A 27,691-nucleotide genomic window follows, 5' to 3' on the forward strand; every position below is an offset into this window, starting at 1 on the left:
ATTTATTAATTCTGTTTTAAGTTCTTGTAAGTCAGACATGAGTAAACATTTTTGGCAAGAAATGAGACCATTTGCAAATTTTGGCATAATAGTGAAATTCTTGGTATTTTTGGCAGAAATTAAGACCGTGAAAAAACGTAACTTTTAGTAATCAAAAGAAACTTTTAGTACCCTGAGGAATTTTTTTGGAGTCCTGAATTTACTCATTTTTCGAACATTCAAGTAATTTTAAAACTGTAATTTTTGCTCAGGTCATATTTCATGGGTTTGCCAAAAATTAAAATCAATTATGCAAAGGAATATTTTGAAGAACTCTGGAGTGATGAAAATGCACAAGATACAAAGATAGAAGATGAAATTGGGCATACCAACAGAATTGTACAAATATGCAAGTGGTGAATTTAAAAGAAGACTGCTAGAATTCCTAAATAAGATGTACCAAGAAGAAGGGTACCTGAAGAATTCAAAACAGCAATTGTAATACCACTGTTCAAGAAAGGCGATATGTCAAACCTAAAAAACTACCGAGGAATGAGTCTACTCAACACCCGCTACAAGATATATGTGAAAATACTGGCAAAACAACTGGCAGATCATGCAGAAGAAAAGTTGTCAATAAGTCAAAACGGATTTAGAAAAGGAAGATCATGCACTGACGCAAGTTATACAGTAAAACTACTGATGGAAAAAAGAATCGAATACAACCTAGAAACACACGTGTGCTTTATAGACCTGGAAAAAGCATATGATAGGGTCAATAGAAAAAAACTGTTTGAAGTCCTAAAAGATGAAGAGATAACATATAAAATGCGAAAGGTAATAAACAGCATATAAAAGAACACTAGAATTAGAGTACAAATTGGAAATAAACTCTCAGAACAAGCAGAAATAAACAGAGGAGTTCGCCAGGGATGCCCACAGTCTTGTGTTTTATTCAACATGTACATGGATCACATGGTAAAAGAATGGCAGAAAATGAAGCCAAATGGAATCATGACAGACAAAAGGCAGGAAATATCAACAGTACTATTCGCAGATGATCAAGCTGTACTAGCCGAAACAGAAGATGACCTACAGAGATCAATGTACAATCTAACAAAGACATCAGAAAAGTATGATATGAGAATATCATCAGAGAAAACAAAAACAATGGCCTTCAAAGGAGAGGAGCCAGTTAGAAGCAAGATTGTAATTCATGGAAAAATCATCGAACAGGTCAATAATTTCAAATACCTGGGAAACACGATATCATACCAGGGAGAAGTAGATGTTGGTGGAAAGATTGCAAAGTTCCTGAGAGTCACAGGACTGATAAATAGGACCCTGAGAAGCAGTAAGGTGCGAAAAGAAACAAGATTGAAGGTGTACAATACCCTAGCAATACCAATGATGACTTATGGAAGCGAGGTATGGGCACTGAAGAAATCTGATAAAAGAAGAATAACGGCAGCGGAGATGAAGTTCATGAGAAGAACGGCAGGGGTGACCGTCAGAGACAGAGTCCCATCTGAGAAAATAACAGCAGATCTCGGAGTGAAGCCTGTCGTGAACAAGATATAACAGTATAGGAAAGATTGGAGAAATCATGTCAAAAGGATGGAGGAAACAAGATCATCAAACAGGTCCTCCAGTATACACCAACGGGGAAGAGAAGCAGAGGGAGACCAAGGAGGAAACTCACTGATACCTCCGGCTCATCCTCAACAGGTTCCACACCGCATGCAGACAGGCCAACTGGCCTTAGGTATAAGGAAACGATGACGACGATGAATAATTGTCAAATCAACTATGTACTATTATATTCAATTTAGAGTATTATTGGTCGCTTTACTGCGCAATCTTTGTAAATAGGTAAAATTTCATCAATCAATTCATTTCTAGAAGGTAATCCCTGAGTGAATTTTGCTCATTTCCTGCCCAATCAAAATTTTTTTTTTTTTATAGAATTCTTACAATTTCACAATATTTTGTCAATTTCCATACCGCCTTTAATACGAGTAATTTCAAATGTTCTCAACACTGAAAAAATCATATGCCACAATAAGGTTTACAAGGTGTTTAGGAGTGCTGAATACAAATGGGCTCATTTTTCGGATTCGGTACTTTAACTTTTCTAAAACTATCGATAATATAATTTCGTCGATTATTAACTATCCTCAGAAAACAAATCACTATCGCATTACAGCAAAATACAGACGCCCTCGGACTTGTATCTAATTTTTTAATTAACTCGGCAAACCCTTCGGGAAGGTGCGGTATCGCCAGTAACAAACAGTAACGTTTGCGATACGATTTTATCATCACCCTGTGCAACGAAATGAACGGCACGGCACAAAACCACCATATTTCGCAAGCTTCCTATAAAATCCCTTCCGTTGGCCGCTAAAGTTGTGTCGCCGCAAACCCCATTAGCCGACACCCTTCCTAATAAACTGCGTTTAATAAAACATTTAATGTGCTTTAAAACTAAGGGCGAATATTGGCTCGGTTAAATTTTCCGTCGTCTGTTCTAATTACACTTTTCTAGTCTGGACCGTCGTAAAAGTTGTATTAGCGCGATATTATACTACGTTATACCTTACCATACCATTGCTTTCAGCCTTCTTCCTCGCCACCAGCGAGCGCAGCGCCACAATTCTCTGCGCCTTTCGTGCTCATCTCAGCTGACAGCAGTGAAACGCGGCAGCAACAGCGAGCGAGAGAAGAGCTCGTTCGTCGCCACCGCCACCACCACCGCCGCCGCAACCTTCCTTAATTTTCCAACAAACTTTCCACTTTTCCGCCGAAAAGCTAATTTAATTTAGACTCGCCGCCGAGCCTTCGGCATTTTACAGTTTACAAATTATCCGGAAAGTTGAATGCGATTTATTCGACCTCTCCTTTTCTTTCCCACCACCACTACGTTTTGCTGGCGCGGTGATGGGCGTAGATGCTGATGCTGCTGCTGCTGTATAGCTGTAGCGATAAAGCCTTCGGAATTTTTTCACTCCTGTACCACTCCACAGTCTTGCTCTTCTTTATACAAATATACGCGTACGTAGGTATACACTTTTCTCGTATACTTGGCATACAATACGTAAAATACTGTACGTGTAGTGTACTTTTACACAACTCATTCGAGCGCCAAACCAAACTCCTCTCTGTAGTTCTATTTCAATACACAATTGTGGTACACCCCCTCTCTCTTCACCTCGTTCATCTTTTATGCGCCGAAAAAAAGCCCAAGTCTGCAAATTATCGTACGTGCGACGAATGCCTACTCTACAATAAGTGTATAATACGTACAAGGTAGTAAAAGCGAAAAATAAAATAGAATGAAAAAAAGCAATACAGCGAGCAGCGCTGGCACCTTTTCCAGCCGAATTTTCCCAGCAGTTTTTCACCCAATTAAAATGTTCTTTCAATATATCAATCTAATCGGATCGAAAAAATTAGCCAGTAAAGGCACTCAATGCCTTTTCTCAAATTTCAAAAAAAATAAAATAAAATCAGAAAAAAATAAAAATCTCTACTATCCTTTCTAAGGACGTTGAAACCCAAAACTGAAAATATTTTCACAAAAAAGAGGTAAGTAAGCAACGTTTTTTGAATTTTCAAATCGTATCTCAGCTTTCAATGTAATATTTGGTTTCATATCGAAAATTTAAAATTTTATTTATTGATTTTGAATCCCAAATTTATTCTCTTTGGAACCCTGTAAACAAAAATCCCAATCCAATCAGTCTGGAGATATAAGCATTTGCAATTCAACAGCTTCGTGAGAAAAAAAAATCATCAATGCGTAAAATTAACCAGCCCCTTGTTCCCCTCCTCCCTGTGAAGGGTAAGCAACGGGAACGAAGTTGGTTCTAAACCACTGTAGAGAAATTATTCGAAAAGAACGGAAGCAGAATATTATGTCAAGGACAATGAACTCGCGTATTTACGGCAAACTGGTTATGCAATTCTATTAACATCTGTGAAATACGTATTGCGAGTTGCGCGTAGTAGAGGTTTGAAGGCGAAATAACATCCCACTGAGAGGTTATGTTCGATGAATATCCATTCAAAATGATCTCCTTCTATGGTACATACTTCAACTAATGATAAAATTCATAAAATGACAAAAAAATCGTTGAAAGTTTGAATGAATGAATGAAATGAATTGCAAAATTAATTCAAACATAATGAAATTTGCTTGAAAATTGGTAAGAGTGCCATAAAAACAGTTGCAAGAGGATAAAAGTTGATGACGAAAAAATCGCAAAACTTTCTCAAAAAATGATTGAAAAATTCTTCAGATTATCGAATTTTTTTTTAGTGTTTTTATATCATTTTATCCAGTTTTTACACTTTTTCATACCATTTTGGTGAAATTTTACAAAAATTTTCCAAGTTTTTTACAAGTGTCGTTGATTTGAAAGATTACTTTTGTGTTTTTGTATATCAGGCATCTTTTTGTGCAATTTTACTAAATTTTAGGTCATTCTAACAATAACGAAATTTTTCCAAAATTGTTCCGAATTGAGCAATATTTTTTCAGCATCAATTGTAATGTTTTTCTGTGTTTTTTTTTTTATTTCATGTGCTTTAATTATTTACAGAGTTTTTAATAATTTCGCCGAATTTCGCAGAAATTTAATTACTTTCTGACAATTTTTGTAAACTTCAATACTACTTTTGTATCCTTTCATACTACTTTTGCCAATCTTTATTGAAACTTCATCATTTTTTACCAAACCACGGCGATTTTAATATTTTTACGAATGTTTTTTTATAAAATTTTAAGCACTTTTTCCAATACTTTTTCATGCATTTTTGACAAATTTCACTAAAAGGGCCTTTCAGGATAAGATGGTGAAATCCGCCCTTTCTCCAATTTTGATGAAACTCACCCAAGATGTTAGTATGGATGTAAAACCATCCCAAAAAATTTTTTGAGCCGACCCCCCCACCCCAACCCGAGAAATGCCCCCCTATGTGTTGAAAATTCAAAATGCTCGTTCTCCGGAGGGGGTGGTCCAAAAATTTTGAAACTTTCACAGAAAATAGTCACTAGGTAGGTGCGTGTGTGAAATTTTTTTCAAAAAAAAATTTTCATATTTTGGGGGTTTTTTGGGGGGGTTAAAAATTTCAAAAATTCGTAGAAAAAAAACGGGGAGGGGGCACATTGCGAAATTTTCTCAGAAATTTAGTTACACCCTAAGGTATAACATATATTTTTTGTGGAGCTCAAAAATCGGTGCAACATGCTCAAAAAAATCAAAAACTTGCAAAAAAACGTGTTTTTTCACCTTTTTTTTGCCATGTTCACACTTCCGAAGTCAACATTTTTTATGAAAATAACATTTCAAGTGAAGTACCTAAAAATACACAAAAATGACAATTTTACATTTTTGAGCCACAAATTGCATAGGTATAACGAATGATTACATTGCATAGAGCAGCACAATTGAATTCAAATGAAAAACCAACTCTCTAATGAGTGCTCAATTTTTCCATATACATCACACATGGTGGTGATCATACGCATACCTAAGTACTGTATGGTGAATTTTCTCGAGTGTTTGGTGGGTGCAAAAAAAATCCAACTATCGAATATTGAGGTACCTATTTTCAATTTGTTTTTTTTTTTCAATGGAACTTACTTTGACTGATTTCTCATTTCGAAGTACAACCAATTTCTGAACAAAAAAACAATAAAAAAAAAACGAAAGAATGCTAGGTATATTACATGTAACAATATTTGATCAATAATCATCCGAATTAAGTAGGTACCATTTAAAAATAGAAAATTACTTTCTGGAATTTTTTTGGCAAGTATGTAGGTACCTAATTTTCAATCAATCCTCATTATCACTATTGGCTTCCGTCGTTATGGCAATATTTGAGCATGGCTTGAACAAATTCGTTAGAATTTCGTTAGGACAAACAATTCGAGACTTATATCTTCAGGCAGGATACTTGCTGTGAATTAGGGTTTCATCAAAACTTGATTCAATTGTGCTGCTCTATGCAATGTAATCATTCGTTATACCTATGCAATTTGTGGCTCAAAAATGTAAAATTGTCATTTTTGTGTATTTTTAGGTACATACTTCACTTGAAATGTTATTTTCATAAAAAATGTTGACTTCGGAAGTGTGAACATGGCAAAAAAAAGGTGAAAAAACACGTTTTTTGCAAGTTTTTGATTTTTTTGAGCATGTTGCACCGATTTTTGAGCTCCACAAAAAATATATGTTATACCTTAGGGTGTAACTAAATTTCTGAGAAAATTTCGCAATGTGCCCCCTCCCCGTTTTTTTTCTACGAATTTTTGAAATTTTTAACCCCCCCAAAAAAAACCCAAAATATGAAAATTTTTTTTTGAAAAAAATTTCACACACGCACCTACCTAGTGACTATTTTCTGTGAAAGTTTCAAAATTTTTGGACCACCCCCTCCGGAGAACGAGCATTTTGAATTTTCAACACATAGGGGGGCATTTCTCGGGTTGGGGTGGGGGGGTCGGCTCAAAAAATTTTTTGGGATGGTTTTACATCCATACTAACATCTTGGGTGAGTTTCATCAAAATTGGAGAAAGGGCGGATTTCACCATCTTATCCTGAAAGGCCCTTTCATCATTTTTTGATGATTTAGGGTTATATTATTGCTGTTTAGAACATTTCAACGTGCTTTTAAAAACGTTTTTTTAAATTTTTATAGCATGTTTTACAAACTTTACTCAATTTTCATCATTTTTAGACGATTTACAGTTATTTTAATGAATTGGGAGTTTTTTTAAACAGTATTTTAAACACGTTATTAATACTTTCTCATGCATATTTGACCAATTTTACCATACTTTTTTCAAATTTTGTTAAATTTCATTCCTTTTTTTTTTTTTTTGTAATTTTCAGAAATTTTAGAGCTTTCTTAAGAGCTTATACTCAACCTTTTCCAAAAAGTAACTTCAGTAACAAAAAAAAGTTGAACAAGAGAGAAGCCAAAAAAGAGAAAAAATACGAGCAAAACATTCAAACTCAGAAAATTTTTTAAAAAATTAAAAAACAAACATTACGAATTGGAATGTTTTGGTTTCTCAGTTTAAAAAGTTGAACTATTTTATAAAACTTTTTGGTAAAAACACAGACTTTTGGGGCAATTTTTGATAACAAAGCAAGAATATTTTGGAATTTCTGAAAAAAAAAGTAAAGACTCTGACAATTCCAGCAAAAAGCAAGACGTTTTGAGAATCATTGGCAAAAAAGTGAATTTTCGTCAAAAAGCACAAATATTATACAACTTCAGCAAAAAGCAGCCTTTAGCTGAAAAATTGACACTTTCGTGCAATTTGTAAAAAAAAGTAAGACTGCCTGAAATGTTTCGCAAAAAACGACTAATTTTGCTGAAAGGTAGATACTTTATGTCAATTTTTGACATTTTGGGACAGAACAATACAGAAAATCTTGACAAAAAGTAGAGCTATATTATTAGCAAAAAATGACCCATTTTCGCAATCTTTGAAGAAAAAGCGAGATATTTTTTTCAATTTTCTAATAATTTTTAGAAAAAAATCGAGATTTTTGAATTTTGCGCGAAAAACCGATAATTTATGGCAATAAGCGAGATTATTCGATAATTTGGACAAAATATATGCGTTTTTATTATTTTGGGCGTACTTTCGCGAAATTTTTGTTTCAAGATGTTACCAGCAAATTTTTTATTATCAATTTTTTTTGCTTCAATAAAAACATTGAATTTTTGAAAATTTGAAAAAAAAACAACTTTAGTAGCTCAGTAACTTGAAAAAGTAACCCGAGTACGAGGTCTCTTTTTCTGAGTGTTTTCGCATCATTTTTAACCTGTATTGATACACATTTTCGCTTATTTCATAATTCAGGTAATTTATAATTAATGATTCAGTGCTTCTTTTATAGTTTTGACATCATGTCAACGCCATTTTCAGCATTTATAGCAAATATTAATCACTTCTCAGTGAATAGTAGTCGATTCAAATGCTTACTAAAATTTGAGAAATTTTTTCAAAATTTTGCTCAATTTTGCCGATACACTGTCACAGTTTCCTCAAGGTTTTCTAACAAATTCTCCAGCAGTTTTCTCAGTATTTGGCCACTTTCTCAACAATTCTAGGCTGAATTTTAGAGATTTAAACCACCCTCGAGATAAAAATCCTAAATCCGGACATGAAAAAAAAAAACCATAATTCTATCAAAAAGAAAATTGACGACTGAATACCCCATTAATCTTGTTCCACACATTCACCTACTCGCAAGTTTCAACATTCGAGCATACGTTTTAAAACACCAGGAAGGAAATTCGTCCAAAAAATCATCATTCGGGGTCGTTCGCTTCACTATACATTCTCGACTGGTATATTCTTTTTATACCCGTTCAAATAGGTACCTGCTTTCGTCGATAAATATACAAAGAGGAGTAGTCGAGAAGTAAAATAAATAAGCCGGCGTTTACCAGAGGCACGGCGCGACGACGGCAGCCCACCGTACTCCATTTTCTACACACCACACACACACACAGCTATAAATACTATAGAGTAGGTATAGGTGGATGAGCTGAATACGTTCGTACAGCTAAAGAGGGGGGGGGGTGTGGACGGGATGAGGCTCACACCATCACCATATAGTCAGCCGCCACAAGCTCGCAATATAAATACTACGTGTATCCTGTACTATCCACCTACAGCAGCGAAATTATTTACTCGACTGCGGTTTTATGCTCTTTTTTGCCACTCTATTCGCATGTTTCGTTTTTCTATGTACATAAAAGTTTTATTAAAAGTTATAAAATTCGCATTTCCTGCGCCCATTACAGGCGGCCGCGCCGCGCCGCTGGCTGGGTCCATTTTCACAAAACCTCTGAACCGATATGTAATAGAACGTATATAGAACGACACGACGCATACGTAGCGTGAATTTTCTATATTTTTTTTTTTCAAAGTATGATACGGCGCGGCGCGACTCGTCCTCCTGTCGTATTACGTGCGTTTTATAGTGTGTATTTTGTGCGCCTTTGCCTTTCTTCACCCATCCTATATGCGAGCACATCGCTTTACAACCAGGTCGTTTCACTCTATAGTACGTATAGTATAGTACAGTCTACGATGTCTCTTTGCTGCTGCTACGTATAGTACGGTACGTTCAACATCGACCATCCATAACACGAGCGCAACGAAACCAAATATTGGTTCGCTTTGATCTACATTAATGGTTGTTTGCGTACTTTCAAAGGTTTCGCGGTAAATTTCGAAATTAATTTTCCACCGAAGGCAGCCTGCTTTTATATGCTTTCGGTTTCAATTCACAACGCCCTGCCTCATCGAATCGAAAGGCAATCGTTCCAACCACAGCAGCCAAAATAGTAGGGCAGATAAATTTTTTTTTTAGAGAGAGAAATAAGAGTATTGAAATGAAAAAAAAAAAAGGACTAAAGAGGGTGGGAGCGAAAAAAATCCGATGCTGCGGTACGGATAATAAATTAACTGCGCCGACAGTGGGACGTCGATCGTTTCGATGAACCTCTTCACCCCGATTACACACATTATTCAACACTCGTGCGATGCAGCACCGCACCGCACCGCCTCCTCCTCTCCGATACCAGTTAATAGAATTGCATAACCGTTTCGCCGCAAATACGCCTGGTAAATCACGAAAACCCCCGCGAACCAGCGCCGATCTTCTCGTCGTATTCGTACAGCACGATGTACTGTATAATGCCATTCCTTGGCGGCATTTTGCGGTATGGTACAAGAGTAAACTGGTAACCGAGCACGATGACGATGAATACGAGTAGTACAAGTACGAGTACATGTAACCAAGCCATACGTATTACCGCCAGAGATAATTGTATATTCGCAGATTTAACACTACACATATCTGTACACAAAGGCACTCAACGTAATGTAATATTTACCTGATGATGTTTCAGATGGAACGTTGATTCGATGAATAGATGAATACGGATGTTTAGTGCTCGTTCTAATGCAAATCCATTACGACACGTTTCAGCTTCAGCTTCAGCTACACTTCGCCGCTGCTCTTCAAGAAGCCAAAAAACACAGCTGTTGTGTTCGTATCACCTGCGAAACAATCGTCATTGTAAATCAAGTATTGAAAAAAAGCAAAAAAAAAAAAACAATACAAAATTTATAATTATTTATGTACTTCTAGTTCAGAAAAAAAAGATTGATTTTCTAAAAACACAATCAACATGAAAGAATACTTCAATTCATGGTATCCAATGGAATTATGTTTGAAAAAATTACTAGATACTTTTTCACTACTTTTTACCAACCAAATTCGCAGAAAGCTCTCTACTCAAACCCCTTTCCTTCTCACAAAAAAAATTAACAAAGTCACATTTTTCAATTTTCAACAAAATTGGTTTCAGTGTTCATGAGCAGACAAACAATGAAAGTAAGCATCCCCATTCCCCAACAGAACTAAAACTTTGAACCGGATAAAGATAGATCGAAAGAGCTTGTAAAAATACACTCCCTGGGTCATTCCATGTCAACTCAACCAAAAAAAAGGCGATTTTGAAAGTCATGTCTTTCGATTTCGCTCAATTTTTTTTTTTACAATAATATACACCCATCCAGTAAGTAAGAACCGCGCAATTAGTTTGGTACCAGCTCCCTCAGAGGGCGGATGGGGGGGGCTTCCATTATTTTCACATTGTCTCGAGGTACTCAACTTCAGGAGTCCATTCCTCCAAAACTATGATACTTTGATAAACACTGATTTCACAGTTCGAAAGGGCATTGCATTTAGAACTTTTTAAGCATTTTGAAATTTTCAAAAGTTGAAAGTTGAACTTTCAATTTGAAAGTTCTAATTTCAAAATGGCGCTGTAAGTGGGAGCTACCATTTAAAATTTTGAAAAAATTTCCATAGATATATCTTTTTATGTTTTTTCGAAATACAGTAGTCCCCGTTTAATGTAGTCGCGGTTAATAGAATAATTCGGATAATGGAATCGAAATGGGTTGGGACGGAACGCTTGCATCTTCTTACATGCAAATTTTATCGCTTATTGTAGTGAAAAAGAGCGTTGAGTTCGGTTAATAGAATTGATTAATCTTCAAAAGTTGGAGAAAATCATGGAAATTCGATGAATTTAACAAAAAGTGGATGAAAAAGACATGTTTTAAACATGTTAAAATGGCATAAAACACAAAATGAAGATTATTTTGTATTGAGTGAAAATTGGCAAAAAAAAAAATGATGAAATTACATATTGTAAAATTTTATAAAAACTGACCAAAAAAGTGTTCAAAACATATTAAAAGACTAAATGTGCCTAACTAAACAACCAAAAAAGTACTGAAATTTACTCCTAAAAAACATCAAAAAGTGATGACATTTCAACAGAATTTGGAATTTTGTGTGCTTTTATCCTTCAGCTTTCTCTGGTTTACAGAATGAAGCATACCCAGTCCCAACTTCGATTCTAATAAATAAGTACCTTCGAGTAGAAATTGAGAATTTGTTTGTGAAAATGATGGAAATTATGCTGAAGGAAGTCTAAGCTTAATTTGTGACTGAGGGAAAGCTCAAATACGAGTAAGATTTTCGTAGTACATACGAGGTTATAATGCTATAAGCAAAGATACAGGATACAAATTTCAAAATTTTTTCTGCGTTTTTTTATTGGACCGCTTATTAGAATATCCCGGTTAATAGAATTGAAAGTACCTCGGCCCAAACCGATTCCATTAAGCGGGGACTACTGTATTCAAGTTTCGAGATGGGATATCTTGATGGAAGGGGAGCACCCCACCCCCAATTTTGGGATAAACTTTCGAAATAAAACCTGGGGCATGTGATATATCGAATTCTATGTTTTTGGTGACGCTGAATACGAATATGACATCAGATTTTTGATAGAGCCCCATCCATGGCCCCAGCACCTCCACAAAGGGGGTAAAAGTTCAAAAAAGTGTTTTGTTCGTGCGACACATGGAATAGTATGTTTTTGGTGACGCTGAACACGAATATGATGTCAGATTTTTGATTGGACACCATCCACGGCCCCCAACAATTTTTTTGGACTTTTACCTATTGGAGGAGGTTCTGGGGGCCATGGGTGAGGTCTATTTAAAAAACTATGGCTACATTCGTGTTCAGCGATATCGAAAACATACTATTTCATGTGTCACACGAATGTAATCCTTTTTTTTTTTGGGTCACCCACTTTGGAGAAGTGCTGGGGGCCGTGGACGGGTCCAATCAAAAATCTGACGTCATATTCGTGTTCAGCGTCACCAAAAACATACTATTCTATGTGTCGCACGAACAAAACACTTTTTTGAACTTTTACCCCCTTCGTGGAGGTTCTGGGGGCCATGGATGGGGCCCTATCAAAAATCTGATGTCATATTCGTAGGTATTCAGCGTCACCAAAATCATAGAATTCGATATATCACATGCCCAGGTTTTATTTCGAAAGTTTATCCCAAAATTGGGGGTGGGGGTGCTCCCCTTCCATCAAGAGATCCCATCTCGAAACTTGAATACTTCGAAAAAGCATAAAAAGGTATATCTATGAAAATTTTTTCAAAATTTTAAATGGTAGCTCCCACTTGCAGCGCCATTTTGAATTCAACTTTCAACTTTTGAAAATTTCAAAATGCTTAAAAAGTTCTAAATGCAATGCCCTTTCGAACTGTGAAATCAGTTTTAATCAAAGTATTATAGTTTTGGAGGAATGGGCTGCTGAAGTTGAGTACCTCGAGACAATGTGAAAATAATGGAAGTCCCCCCCCCACCCGCTCCCTGAGGGGGCTGGGACAAAACTAATTGCGGGGTTCTTACTTACTGGATGGGTATATATTGTAAAAAAAAATTGAGCGAAATCGGAAGACATGACTCAAAAACGTTGGTTGAGTTGACATGAAATGACCCACCTGCCAAAATTTTAGGAAGCCCAATCAAGTGCATTTTACGATTTTTTGCGGATTTTTAAAAATCAAATTTGTGCTAAAAATAATAAAAAATTGAAATTTTAATACTTGGCACGAAAGTTATCAATTGTAAATTTGATGTTATACCATTTTTTCAATACCCCCTCATTGGTTAAAACTAGTTTCGAAACGTTTTCAGCAGTTCTGGAGTCTCTAGAAAATGTTTGGAAATTAAATAAATTTTTTTCAACATTTTTCGTGAAGGTGGAAGTTTTCCAAAAATGCAAAAAAACTGATTTTTTGATGACTTTTCTCACCCAAAGTGGTCAATGTTGGTCGAAAATTTGTTCCTCGAAATATACGTATCATTATAAGAGACGTCCAACAACAACGTACCATTAAGCCGGATTCGGACAGGATTTGTCAATTTCTTCAATGTTTTAATAGCACCATTTTAGAAGCAATTGACTCCCTTTTCATAATATGCCCAACGGGGCCAAAATTCATGACCAGACTAATACACAGGATGTTTTTGTCACTTTTTATCGGGAGGAGGGAGGCATTCTAACTCTCGAAAGTTGTAGTTTCGTCATTTTTTGCACCCTTTCCTCACCACAAATATCCAAAAAAGTTGATTTTCGCCTCATATGTTCAAAAAATTCTCTCTAATTCCAAAATTGCTAAACAAAAGTCATGTTTTTGCCAAACTTGCTAATAAGGTTCGTTTTTTTTGCCTGCAAAATTTTTCCAAGTCGAAAAGTGTAAATTTTTGAAGAAAAAAAATGTCAAAAAAACGTCTCTAGGGGGGGGAGGAGGAAGGGGTGTCAAAATTCTTTTCAATTTTTGGCAAAATGCTTGGTCGAAAAGAAGTATCAATTTTTTCATGTCAAAAGTATAAAGTTTCCATCCTCGGTAAAATTGTCAAAAACCATCAATTTTAAGAAAAAAAAGTAAAAAAGTGTAAATTATACTGTATAAAAAGTATTTTATTTCGAACCAAAATTCCGAAATGAAATGACTCCAGTGAGTGAGCTCTCACATTATAGGTTCTTTGAACTTTTATATCTCAGCATTCTGTGAAAGTTTTTCAAAATTTATAGTTTCACTTTTACAAAAAATGAAGTTTTCATAAAACGACCTCGAAACTCAATTTTCAGAATAATATTTTTTTCTTCAAATAAACCTCTCTCCCCCCCCCCCTGTAAATCTCTTCATTTTTGACCAAAAATTTTGTTGATTTGAAAATCATGTCACTTCCACATTTGTAATACTTGATTGTCACAACTTGTGCAGAAAATCATTTTTTCTCAAAATTTCGGATTTTGGTTCCTGAAATTTTTGACGTACCATATTACTCAAAATTTTCTTATTTTCATATTGGTATTACCTGGAGAAACTTTTTGGAAAATTTTCGTATCTCTACATCGAAAGTTTATTTTGGTTATCAGGATAGAAAAAAAATGTCAATTTTAAGCATTTCCTAAAATTCCAAAATGAAATTTTGAGTCAATCTCCATTTTCATCCGTCAGTTTCTTCTCGATCCTCAAAGGGTTGATTTCATTATGGTTTTTTTTTCAAATGTACATACAATTGAATTTTATTTCAACTTATTCGATAAAAAACGGTCCCGGGAACATTTTTTTTTCTGTTTCGGGGGAAATTTCCAGCTCCACGCGATGAAAACGTTTAGCAATTTTCAATTGTACTCGATATAGGCGAGAAGGAAACCATCGGTTACACGAGGATAAGGAAGGATGAAACGAATGGAGCTGCGAAGGCGGCGGAGGCGTTATAAATTCGCACGTCTACGTCTTCTTGTCACAAATAAAATCCTCCTTATTCGTTGTTCTTTGTAAAGAAAGGAGAGAGAAAAAAATCGGTCTTAAAGCTGCTCGGAGCGTATTCGGCGTTGAATTTTTTTTCGACACGGTTTTCCACACTTTTTGCTTTTACTTTACATAAGCGTCGACGTTGCCGAAGCCGATGCTGCTACACGACGAGTGCGAGTGGAGTTTGCCATTTTCTTTATCTCATTTTGCTGGCGTAGTCGAGTCGTAGTCTGGTAGAAGTTTTGTACGTTGCGTTGGCAAAATCTGCTTTCTTTTGTATACGCCGCCGCCGCGCCGCGCCTCCTCAGCTTTTTGTATTCAACATTAATCAACGTTTCGCTTCTTTCTTCTATTTCCTGTTCAGCCACTTTCGTTTTTCTCGCACAAAAATTCTCACAACAGCAATTTCCTTTTCTGTACAACGATATCTTCACATACGATAGTTTTCATCTCGTCGGTCGATGCGAGCTAAAGCCACACCGTGGGGAGGGGGAGAGGGGAGGGGAAAGCAGAGATCGATTAATTTATACGACGTATTAACAACAAACTCACACACGCCGAAAAAACGAAAACCAAGTGGCGAGAAAAACGTCGTCGTCGTCGCCGTCGCCGCCTCGAAAATGCGGCAAATTTCGCCATCGTCGTCTTTTTTTTTTTTTTTTGCTTCTCTACTACGTACGATCGAGTTTGGCAGAAATCTTGTGTACACGTTTTCGGTGGTTTTTATCCGTCTGTTGGCGTTCATTTTTTATTTACTGATACTTGGAAATTCTCTGGTTCATAAATTTTAAAAATTTATCGACCCTTTTTTCCTCCTCTCTTTTCAACGGAATAATAAAAACTGCCAGTGAGAGGAGAAAACTTGGCGACGTTACTCGCTCGCAATTTTCCTGCTCTTTTAAACCAGCCGCAGCCGCAGCCGCAGCCGGAGCCCTGGCTCGAGAATCGAGATACAACTTAGAACATTGCCCTTTACTCGTAAAAACCCGCTACAGCCGTATTATTTTAACGCTTTCGTTTTATAGCCGCAAAAATTTGGACGGCCTATTAAAGTGAGTAGTTTGGCAAACTGTGAGCCATTATATGAAGGTAATAAAAAGACGTGTAAACAGAATAATCACACCGTCAACCGTACAGCACTACCATCACTAGACCATAGACCCTACAACACACGCGACTGTATCATCCGAAGGGGTGAAAAGTTAAAAAGCCTTGCCCGAATAACCGCTTCAAACGTAAATTTCTGCGAGTAAATTAATTTTGCGTAGGGTGAAAACGAGTTTTATTACATCAGGGTGCGTGTGTGTGTGTGTGTGTGGGTGTTCTTTTCAACCCTAAACCGCGCTGTAAAGTGAACCAGAAAAACTATTAGAACTAAACGAATGAATAAAAAATATCCGATGCGGCGTTATTTGCATTATTTTCACAGTGAAGTATTCGCTGGTAGAGAGTTCGATTGATTTCAGTGTGGGAAAATGTTGATAAAAAATTGACAATAAATATCCATCAGTAAAATAGTAAGCTGTCTCAAACTTGAATCGATTGAAAAAATTGAAATTCAAATTTTACCCCAGAAATCAAAGGGAAGGAATGTATTTCAACGCTTGCTAAACGAATGCGAATTTTTGTGCATTTTTTGCTAAAACTGGGAAGTTTTGAAAACTTGGGAAGAGGATTTCGCGATGAAATTTTTTCAAATATCCACCAATGAGCTCACATAAATCAGAAAATTCAAAATGACATTTGATAGAAAGAGGACTTTGTAGAATTTGCAGGAAGTTTAAACCGATTTTGGAGAAATGCGTTATAGAAATCGCGGTTTTACGTGCTGAAAAAAGTTATTTGGAAGGGGGGGGGGTAAATTCTACAAAAAGTTTCCAAATGAAGTTGGAAAGCTGAAATTAGCTATGTACCTGAATTCCAACAGTTTCCAGTTTTCCAAAAAACTCCATAAACTCAACTTGAGCACGTATGATCGCGATTGGTGCTTGTTAGAGACACACTACTGTACCGAATAAATACGTTTTTTCCAAAACTGATGTGTGCCAGTTTGAAACGATATTTTTGCCGAGTAATTTTTCAAATTCCTTTCACCCGTGAGTGGGTTTTCCTGAATTGAAGAAAACCATACCTACTTCTATGAAAATGAGTAAAAAATGAATCGAAAATGTTAAATTTCTACGAAATGGAAAAGTATGATGTATTTTGAGTTGACATATGTATTAGAAGAGCTTTTTGCCCCTTAAGGAAACTTCATATCAAAAATATCGAAAAATTGTCGAAAAAATGAAAGAATTTGGTGGAAAATGAAACGTTGATTGAAAAACAGGACTTCTGTTTGGTAAACTTTGAAACGAAAATAGGATTTTTTTTTTTTGGGTGTTTATAATTACAAGATTATTACACCCGTAAGGGGGGGGGGCTAGATTTGGTTTGTGAGGTCGATGTTTTCTACTAGGGAGATGAATTTTTGTATTTCTGAGGGTTCGTCAGGGATAGTAGGTGGGTTTTCTTTTATCTGTAGTGTAAGTCTGTTTTGTTTTAGTTGGGGTAACCAGGCAAAGTAACATTCAAGCGAAAGAAGCTTGAATTTTTCAGCTGGGTCCATTTGACTATTTTACCAAAATACTACTTTTCTGAGAATTCTGACGAAAAAACGAGAGCCTACTCAACTCGCCTAAAATTAACACGCACAAAAACCGGATTTTTTTCAATCTTTGTAAGAACAGGACTGTTTGAAAATATTACCAAAAATGGACACATTTCGAAAACTTTGACAAAAAACGGGGAAGATTTTGTCAAAAGTTGAATTTTTAGAGAAATCTTGGCAAGAACAAGACTGTTTGACAATTTTTGCCAAAATTGGCCCTTTTTGGCAATCTCACCAAAAGTGGACACTTTTCAACAATTTTGACAAAAAAAGGAAACTTTTTTGGTAATTTTGGAAACAACAGGATTTTTTGGAAAATTTAAGCAAGAAAAGGATTTTTTGACAATTTTGGCGAAAATTGACCTCTTTTAGCAATAATACCAAAAAAAAAATGAATATCTACTCTTTTTGAAAATTTTGGCATTTTGACAAAAACAGGATTTTTTGGCAATTTTGGCAAGAACAGGACTGTTTGACAATTTTGGCAGAAATTTGCCTTTTTTGACAGTCTTACCAAAAATGGACACTTTTCAACGATTTTGACAAAAAATGGAAATTTTTTTGATAATTTTGAGAAGAACAGGATTTTTTGGAAAAGCTAAGCAAGAAAAGGATTGTTTGACAATTTTGGTAAAAATCGGCCTCTTTTAGCAATTTTACCAAAAAATAGATAGGTACTCTTTTTGAAAATTTTGGCAAAAACAGTTTTTTTTTTTGGCAATATTTTGGCATGATTGGGACTGTTTGTCAATTTTGGCAGAAATTTGCCTTTTTTGACATTCTTACCAAAAATGGACACTTTTCGACAATAAAAAAAAACGAATTGGTACTTTTCGACAATTTTTGTCAAACTTTTAGTATTTCTAAGTGGAAAGAGCTAGCAAGATGAATGAAGCGGCGTTGAGTAGGGAAAAATGAGGGCTTTCAAAACGACCATGAAAAGTTCTGGCCCATGCACAGGGTGTCCACAAATTGAAAAACCGGTTTGGTCAAAAAATTCAAACCGGTTTTTATTGGCGCAATGTATTCTACACACTAAGGCGACAAAAATGTGATATGAATTTTTTGAAACCTGGTTCATTAATTTGCAACCAGTTAACAAAAAATACCCAAAAATTGTAGATAGAGAAAAAATCTTGAAACAAAAGTTGTTCAGCGTGAAAAATTGAACCATTTTCGCTGATCAGATTTTGAAAATGGCTAATTAATTTGCAACCAGGTAACTTTCGATGGCTTGTTGCGAATTAATGAACACTGGTTCCAAAATTTGATTAGCGAAAATAGCTCAATTTTTCACACTCTACAACTTTTCTTTATCTCCAGTTTTAAGGATATCGTCAAAAATATGGTAGCTAAATGCGAACCAATGAACCGGTTTCAAAATGTGATTAGACAGAATTGTGTAATTTTTCATGCTCTACAACTTTTGTATCGAGCTTTTTTCTCTATCTACAATTTTTGGGTATTTTTTGTCAACTGGTTGCAAACTAATGTACCGGTTTTAAAAAATTTATATCATGTTTTTGTCGTTTCGGCTTGTGTAGAATACGTTGCGCCACTAAAAACCAGTTTGAATTTTTTGACCAAACCGGTTTTTCAATTTGTGGACACTCTGTGTATGGGCCAGAAATTTTCAAGGTCGCTTTTGAAAGCCTTTATTTTTCCCTACTCAACGCCGCTTCATGCATCTCTCTAGCTCTTTCCACTTAGAAATGAAAGCCACCGGTCACTACGTCTTTTGTGTCATACAGATCTCACCTCAATACCAACATTGGACCAACGCATGTGAAATCCCAAAATAAGCACCCATAAATTTTGAAAATGTTTCACAAAAAGCTCGTACGCAAAAAGTTGAACTTTTTAAGGTGTTAAAATTCACCAGATAAAATCAATTTCATTTCGGAATTTTGATGCAAATGGACTAAAAAATTCTCAAACTAATAATTATTAGAATGTACAACATTATTGGCCAAACTTGGTGTAACAGATCAATTTACTTAGGGCTACAAGAATATTGCATTTTTCAAGGGATTTATTTTACAGTTGATAGAGTAGAACGAAAAGTGAAGGTAATATAATAAGATGCGGCTTTTCAACTTTTTGTTAATATTAACAAAGTTTTCTAACTGTATTATAAATAAAGAAGCCTCTACACTCGTATTTATACCCTTAAATTTTATAAAAGTTGTATCTCTACGAATTCGTGCAAAATTGTAGAAAAATATAGAAACTACTTTGAAAATTAAACACTTGAGAAAGTTGGAATTTTGCAAAAAAAAAAAAAAAAACATCGCCTTCTGTAAATAACGTTCGAAGTGACGTTATATTTTAAAAATTCAAAAATCATGTACATAATATCTTGGAAATTGTTTTGCGTCAGTTCAACGTATAGTTTCGACCTTGTGATCGAATTTTATCGTCTGGCTCCAAAAAACTTTCCCTGTCGTTTGCCTCTTTTGAAGATCGAAACTTGAAAATTGTTATACCTATTTCAATCATTTTTGAATGTTTGACATAATTTTTACAATGTGCACCTAACCTGGGTATTTTTTTGTCGTAGGAGATGTAGTATAAATTGTAGTCGTTCAATGCATTTTCCTATCGTTCATTTTTTTTGATCGTTAATGTTAAATCTACTTTGAATAATAATTTTAATACGCCGAGTCCATTGAAAAAGGGTTTCAAGTCAATCTGCAGCATCTCGACGTATTTTGAAAATTTTAAAATGGTAGTGTTTGACAATTTCTGGCAAAAGAAACCACAATTTTCAGGAAGCGAACGAGGCTTTTTTGCAAATTTGAAGAGAACTGTATTACGAGGTCTTACTTTTCTGCAAATCGAAAAGAGGTGGAGAGGGGTTGAAAATTTGAAACGCTCGCTTGGAGTATCCTGAGGAGGCGTCACAGTGATTCAGATAGAATATTTAGCAGGATAAACCCCTAATTTTGCACAATTTTGAACATAAAAAGCTGAAACTTTCGTTATGATGACGGTTTTTGAGGATGCCGACATGATTTTTAATGACCATTTGATCCCGAAATGGACCTCAAAGGGGGAGGCGAAAAATTGAATTTCCAAAAAAAATAACTGTTATATCAACCTCTACTTTCAAAAAATCTTGGGATTCTTGGAATTTTTTATCATCAAGGGTATCGTTGAAAAAAGAATTTCAAGCTCATTCCAATGAGTTTGAGAAAAGTACCAGCTACCAGTTCTTGAAGTTCTGAACTGAAATTTCAAAATGGATGCATTTCTGCTACATACATCATTTTCAAATACGTCAAAAATGTAACCAACGAGGTAAAATTTTGATCTTTCGATTTTTCATTTGCCAAAAAAATCGACACAAAAAAATATTGCCAAAAAACGAGAAAATTTCATAAAGTTTGATAGAGTGAGATCTAACATGATTGATATAGATGGTTTTTATCAGAATTACTACCTACGTGCTTAAGTCAAGAAATATTCCCTAAGGTAGTGAATTTATGCCTCGCCAGGTTAGCTCAATATATCGGAGAGGTTTCAGTCATGCAGCTCATTCTTCACAGAAATAATCTCTAATTACCAATAAGACTCATATTAATTACACTAAAGTGATAATATGTTTATTGTTAATCAGAAATAATGAAATCAAATACATATTAAAAGGGTACAAAGATAAAAAAGTATAGAATAACTATAGGGTTGTTCTATAATAGGTACATGCACAAGCTTATACCTTACGACTCGCGTTAATGAATTACGGAAGGTGGGTAATTAGATACCCTAGAAATTGCATGCAATTTCGGAATAAATGGTGAGATATACTCACCCAGGTTCACATAATGTCCGCTTCTACTGTCTCTTTCAAGGTGGCTCACTAATACTAGGCCGGTCGACAGCAATGTAATACACGAGGTACCTATTCTTCTAGGACTATCTCCGATGGCCAGCATAATCGGATGATATCCGGTGTGAACGCGATTAATTACGTATACGATAATTTAAATCACGAAGCGAGAAACATTTTAACCACTAAAAGTGGGCGAAGACTGAATAAAAGGAGATGAGCATCCCCGTAGAGGGATCTCATCTTACTCGTATCAACATAAATGCACTTTCTGACCAAGAACCAGCTTCGCGCGATCGCCGAGTCCAAGATCTTTTGGAAGCTCAACTTATTTAGAAGTTTAGCCCATTTTAAATACAACTAGTTTGGCTCGCGTCCGTGTTGCTCTATTTATACTATTTTTGGGTGCATCGGATGCGTTCTATGCGTTTGCTGCGCGCGATTACGTTATAGCTACGTAGTAGGAGTAGCACAGTAGTAGGAGTTAACACATTACCAAACTTGCAGTTTAAGGGAGTTATTTTATTCATCATCTCTATGGTGATGATTAATTTAATCATCGCTTAGGCGATGAAGGCATATTTCCTCATATCATATGCCCTTCCGGGGGTTGACCCCTACAGCAGGTCACGGGGGGAAGCACGGATCACGAAAAATAAGAGGAAAAATATGCCGTAACCCCGCTTTCCCCTCCCTTCCAAGACAAGGGAGGCGCCACCACCCTGCCCCTCCGTACTTTGCTGCGTTGATCTGCAGACTATTTTGAGGTGACAGGTTTTCAAGAGATGGGTTGGAGGGTGGGATTTTTGAAGTGGAAAAGTTGTTAATATGCTCCTGACTACTAAAGGTGTCTATAATTTTTGAAGTCAATAATGAGGGATCGTTTACTCAAATTTATAACCAATCAACAGGATCGAAAAATGGTAATGTGTTTTACAGAAAATTCTAAAATTTTTGAGTTCCGAAATGGCCCTTCTCTTTTTTGTTATATAGCCAAATGTATCCTAAATGTCTTAATGGGTATGAACTGAAGGTTTTCCTTATAACTGGATAGAATAAATACGCGAAGTATGTGCTCTGCTAACGTGAGTGGTTCTTGGTCATTAAGTGTCATTATGGTAATTTGACCTATAAATTTCTGAAGATTTCCTATTTCTTGCAAATATGACGGAGACGAAAAGCTAGCTTCTTTTATGGAGAGTTTTACTATTGTCATATTGCAGATTTTAAATTTTTGTTCCCTAATTTTTGTTCAGATGTGACGACCAAAAGTATAAAGTTAAAAAAGTTCGAAAGCTAAGAAAATTTGATTAACGTCACTGTGTGTTCTAATTTGTACATTATGCGGCCCTATCTTTCCGAAAGTGCATGCAGTTTCAAAAATTTTGCTTAATTCTACCGTTTTGCGTAATTCTAAGATTAATTTTAAAGGCATACTATATGTACATGGCATGGAAATAAATGCGTAAAAACACGAATCTAACATTGTAGAGAACAGAGAATGAATGTAAAAAGTTGTATGAAAAAATTGCGTAAAGTTTCATGGAGAAAAGAAAAAATTTTGCTTAACTCTAGGATTTTGCTTAATTCTATTGTTTTGCGTAATTCTAAGATATTCGTCTAATTCTACAGGGATAATATATGTGCATGGCATAAAACTATATGTATAAAAGTAGACACATGATGCAGGATTTGAATATGAATGCATATAAAAGACAAATATTGTAAAGAATGCAAAAATATGAACTATTGAATAATGTTGGTTTGTGAAAATTTCTGTTGAAAAAGTAGTGGTATTGTATGATGAGAAGTTGTAGTTGTTTAGTCACCGACAGTATCATTATCAATGAATCTCAGCTTTTTTCAAGTCAAACATCTCTCAAAGTCGTCAATTAGCATAGGATCATTACTCTGGACTGCGTTGTTTTTGAGTCATAATAATTCTGTGGGGAAGCAAACTATTAGTATGTTTTTCAAAAAATACTTACTTGTTGGAGTTTGTCTATAGATGAGAGTCTGAAACGTTAGTAATGTTCTACTTTTATATTTAAATCTAGGGTTAAATATAGTTAATTAATAAGTATATAGAAAATACAATTTTACAACAGCGATCCAATCCCAGAGGTCCAGAGCTCTACTGGTTTTGGCCTGACAAATTGGTCTCTTTCTCAGCCTCCTCCTTCTTTATCTCATCATCTCGTGATGGTGTTCGATGATCATTTAGAGATGACCTGGAATCAGAAGCAAACATACGAGCCGCGCGGTCGCGTGGCACATTAACTGGCGGCATGCTGGTTTTTTCCACCTGCTCTATAGCTTCTTCTACCATACGCACGATGGGATCGGTGCGTCGTCTTACATTTCGAACTAAGCTTTCCTCCTCCTCGCGTTTACGACGTTCTACACGACGTGGTTTACCTTTCTTTCCGAGATTATTTGCATTCTTTTCGGTGGAAATTTGTACACTTTGCACCACTAGATCTGTTCTGCTTGAACAAGAAGAGGTAGAGGGGGTGGAAAGGGTTGTAGTTTGGGATAATTTAGTAGATGAAGTCGTGGTAGGAGGAGGATCTATTTTAACAGGGGTCAAGCAAATTCTGGGAATTCGGAGGTCCAATGGTAGTAGTGGAAGAATATTATTTGGAGGGATTTCAACATCAGGTGTAGGGGGTCTGGGAGATTGGCTTGTAGAGTGTCTGGGAAGTACGTCTGGGATAAGCTCATTTCTGAGGGCTAGAAGTACGTTGGCATATTGGTTGGAGGGGTAGAATGGGCCATATTGGTCGATTCCTGCCCTATCTGTATGAAATTCTTCGAAAATATGTGGAATTCTAGTTATTCTAGCTCCAAGAGTTCTTTCCCAATCGTAATTTAAGGCTCTGTTAATTTCTGAAAATTGTTCCTGGTTGACTTTCTTGTGCGGGATGAGTGGAAGGATTATGAGTTCTTGCACTTTTAGTTTTTTGAATAATAGAATAATAGCTTGGAATATATTGAAGAATTGTCCATATGACGTACCTCTTTGTACGTCAAAATTGCCAATTGACATCATAATTCGTTTTGGGAGTTTTAAGAACGTTTCGAGATATAAGAGTAATTCAGAAGCTAGAAGGTCTCTACGGTACATTTCTATGTCAACCAGGTTTTCATAGAGTTTAGATACACTTAAGTATCTTGCGATACCATCAGCGTGTCCATCCCCCATAATTAGGATATTATAGGCCAAAAATACGATGATATAAGCATCGTCCAAAATTTCGTATCCTGCTGCCGTAAAGCCATGCGGGTACGAATTAATGGGATAGAAAGGTTCTATTTCAGCTGAATCGGAGCCGAACCGGGCTCTATAATTTTTATGAAAAAGGCGCTTGTCAGCAGAAGTGCCCTTTTTTGGCTTTGGGGGGAAAATTTTGGATCGTAGTGTCGTAGGAGCTACGCGATCCGAAGTCGTACTAATGCCGGAACCTGAGGCTCTAGAGCTGTCTGACGAAGTGGAAGGTGTTCCAACTACGTCTACATATTTGAGCTGAGAGATTATGGGTTGGGTTAATGAACCAGCGTGGACAGTTTGTTGTCGAGGAGTGACAATCGTTGGAATTGGGGTCTCTACAGGCTCTGGTCTTTGAATCAGTGCAGAATCACAAGAAGCTTGTGGTTTTGCGAAGAGAGGTTGTGCTGAACTTTGAAATTTTCGCCACAGTGGTGGGGGGGATGTAAACTGCGGTACATCGGAATTTGAAGTCGAAGATTGTGGCATGACGGATGCAGTTTGAGAAGAAGAGGGTTGAGGATTGTTTGACGAATTTATTCTCGGGCGTATGTTCGAAAATAGGTTGCCTATTTGATGATCTAGGAGCAAGTTGTATCGAGTCATTAAATTGAAGTGTTCTCGTCGATACTCCTCTAGCTGATTTTTTAGTTCAATATTCTCGTTAATCATCACCATCTCGATACGTGTGATGTAATCTCGTTGTAATGCGAGTTGATTCACGAGAGACTGGACTCTAGAGTCAGTGTTGAGTACTTGGAATATTCGTAAGGATTGGTCCACAAAGAAAGAATCAGATCCTAAGATCATTTGCTTACATGACGGATGAGGACAGGGGACACATTGTGCACCTTGTTCTGTTCTAGTAGTGGAATTTATATACAAGCGATATAGGCATCCAAAATGGAAAAGGTGCCTACATGCTGTTATGTAAATATCGTCATGAATTGCCCTTGCAAATGGTCCAGGCAGTGCTAAAGATAGCTTGCACTGGTCGCAAATAATCTCGCAATACGACATGATTTCTAGGAAATCAAACTGCGATGATTAAAGATTTGAAAATTGTTCGGGAAAATATTCGAATAATCGAATAAATTTTTTGGAAAAATGGTTGAAAAAAATCTGATCAAAATTGGTCGAAAAATTCAAAGATTAGTTGAAGTGGTTCGATACAAAATTAATCTGAATAATTCGATTGAAACAAGAGATTGTCAACAAGGAAATTTTTAAAAAATTTGATCGAAAATTGATCGGGTGGAATTGTATTCAAAATCTAGATTTTTGAGGAAAAAATTGGAGAAAATAACAAAACTGAATATTTTGGTGCAAAGGTACAAATAATCACTCGCGAATTCGATGCAAAAGATCCAACTAACCTACTCAAATATAAGCCAGTCAGATCAAGTTGAACTGTAAAGCAAACTCGGATCGAATAGGTAGAGTAAAGTCAAAACTTACCACAGCTACGTCGAGAGGTGTCCTATGGATCTCGGCACTACATATAATGAGGTGAGATTTGAAAAAAGGTAGCACCTTTATTTCAGTTTTCTATCTTTTTGGATGGTACAGATAGATGAAAAAATCGTCCCCACCTCTAAGTCCATAAAATTTTGGTGCGTATATGATCGTAAGAACACTTGTGCGTGAGAAATAGATAAGAAGGCGAGGTAATTATCAAAAAATAAAATAATCGAATATAAGAGAGAAAAATATGAGTGACAAGTATCGCCGTCTGTTGAAGTTTTTATGGCTCTTGACTATTTTATCGAATGGTTTCTCTGGATGTGGTAGCGCTTCGTCTGGACTTCATTCTAAGTTTCTATGAACTGAATTTTCCGAAAAAAGCTGACTATACAAAAAAATCAAGATTGCCAGACGAATAAAATGCATGGAATTTTGCACATCGTTCAGTTTTCAAAGTAGCGAATTCGTAGAGATCGCTATGAATCGTCGAAGTAATGCAGGCTTATCGCTTGCACTGTAGACGATTATTTCATCTATAATGCTGCCGGTGTTGCTCAAATTTTTGTACCTTACTTGATATCTTAACGAGGTACTAACTTATTTGACGTTTTTATGAGCAGCTAGCAATCCTATATACTCGCGCCGTTGACCAAAATTGTCTTCTGTGCTGCGCTGGGAACCATGCGGTTATCAATTTTTAGAGAAGATCGTTTTGGTTTTATTAGGGGACATGGTACAGTATCCTATAGTGGCATAATATTTACATATCGTGGCGTATACTGAAACAATAAACACACTGTGTAGAATATTACGTAAGGGCATTTACTGTTGTTGGGCAGTAAATGCTGTGTTCGAGAGATTTTTAATTAAGGTTACATATATGTACAGCTTATATTATACCTACGATTACGAGTCGAAGATTTTAATAGGAAAAGAAAAAAAAATGATTTCTGGGTTGAGTGGAAGTAGGTATGTTGTAAGGTGTGTTTGAACAAGGGTCTACTATATGGATAAGTTTAGGAGAAATATCATTCTATAACATACCAGGACCTAGATCTAGGTATGTTTGCGAGTATTTGAATTCGTATTTTATGAAAAGAAGATAGGTATATGGGCTATTGAGAAGATAATTATTTCATGGAATACTCGCAAATCGTATTTAATTTACTTGATAAGCGTATTCTTTTCCCAAGTCATCGGGTAGCAAATCTCGGACCAATCTGTGTACATGTTTATTTGGGTTCGTTTGCGTATTCTTCTCCAGCTGTCATATGCGGGTGTTTGCGCTCTGTGTTGACGAGATGTAGTAGGGTCAATGTCACACTCGCTTACCGTTTTGGAGTAACAAACTCGGGGTGTGAAGATGCGTTGTTGATGTTTGTGTACGTAAACGACACAGTTGGGTTCCGGGTTCGTCTACCTGCTATGTATCCGTGGTGTATTTTACCAAGGGCTAGAACTACGATTAACATAAAAAGGAATCGGTTATTGTGTGTATTTGTGATAATGAAATCGAGTGATTTTTACATTTACGTTAAAGGAGCATTATTACTTGGAAGTATGCAAGGATATAGGGTAGAGTATTTAGCATATCTCCAAGTGATGTAGGATTGTATTTTACTTAGGGTCGGAATTACGAGTTAAAAACATCGTTCTTGGTAAGTGTCTTAGAATACTTACTTATAGACAAAGTACTGAGGACGAAAATGAATTAATGATCGAATATAATTTTGAATTTAGAGGAA

The 27,691-nt window shown here is 36.0% G+C and overlaps 1 long non-coding RNA gene across 1 annotated transcript in view; it reads right to left on the reverse strand.

Annotated features, from left to right (window-relative positions):
- Positions 1-27,691, reverse strand: part of LOC135846576 (uncharacterized) — a 213,184-nt gene that overhangs the window by 164,644 nt on the left and 20,849 nt on the right. The window contains exon 2 of the long non-coding RNA XR_010558982.1: positions 9,914-10,079. This is a non-coding gene — a long non-coding RNA (uncharacterized LOC135846576). The remainder of the gene's footprint in view (positions 1-9,913; positions 10,080-27,691) is intronic.

Source organism: Planococcus citri, chromosome 5 (genome assembly GCF_950023065.1).
Source record: "Planococcus citri chromosome 5, ihPlaCitr1.1, whole genome shotgun sequence".
Taxonomy (NCBI): domain Eukaryota; kingdom Metazoa; phylum Arthropoda; class Insecta; order Hemiptera; family Pseudococcidae; genus Planococcus; species Planococcus citri.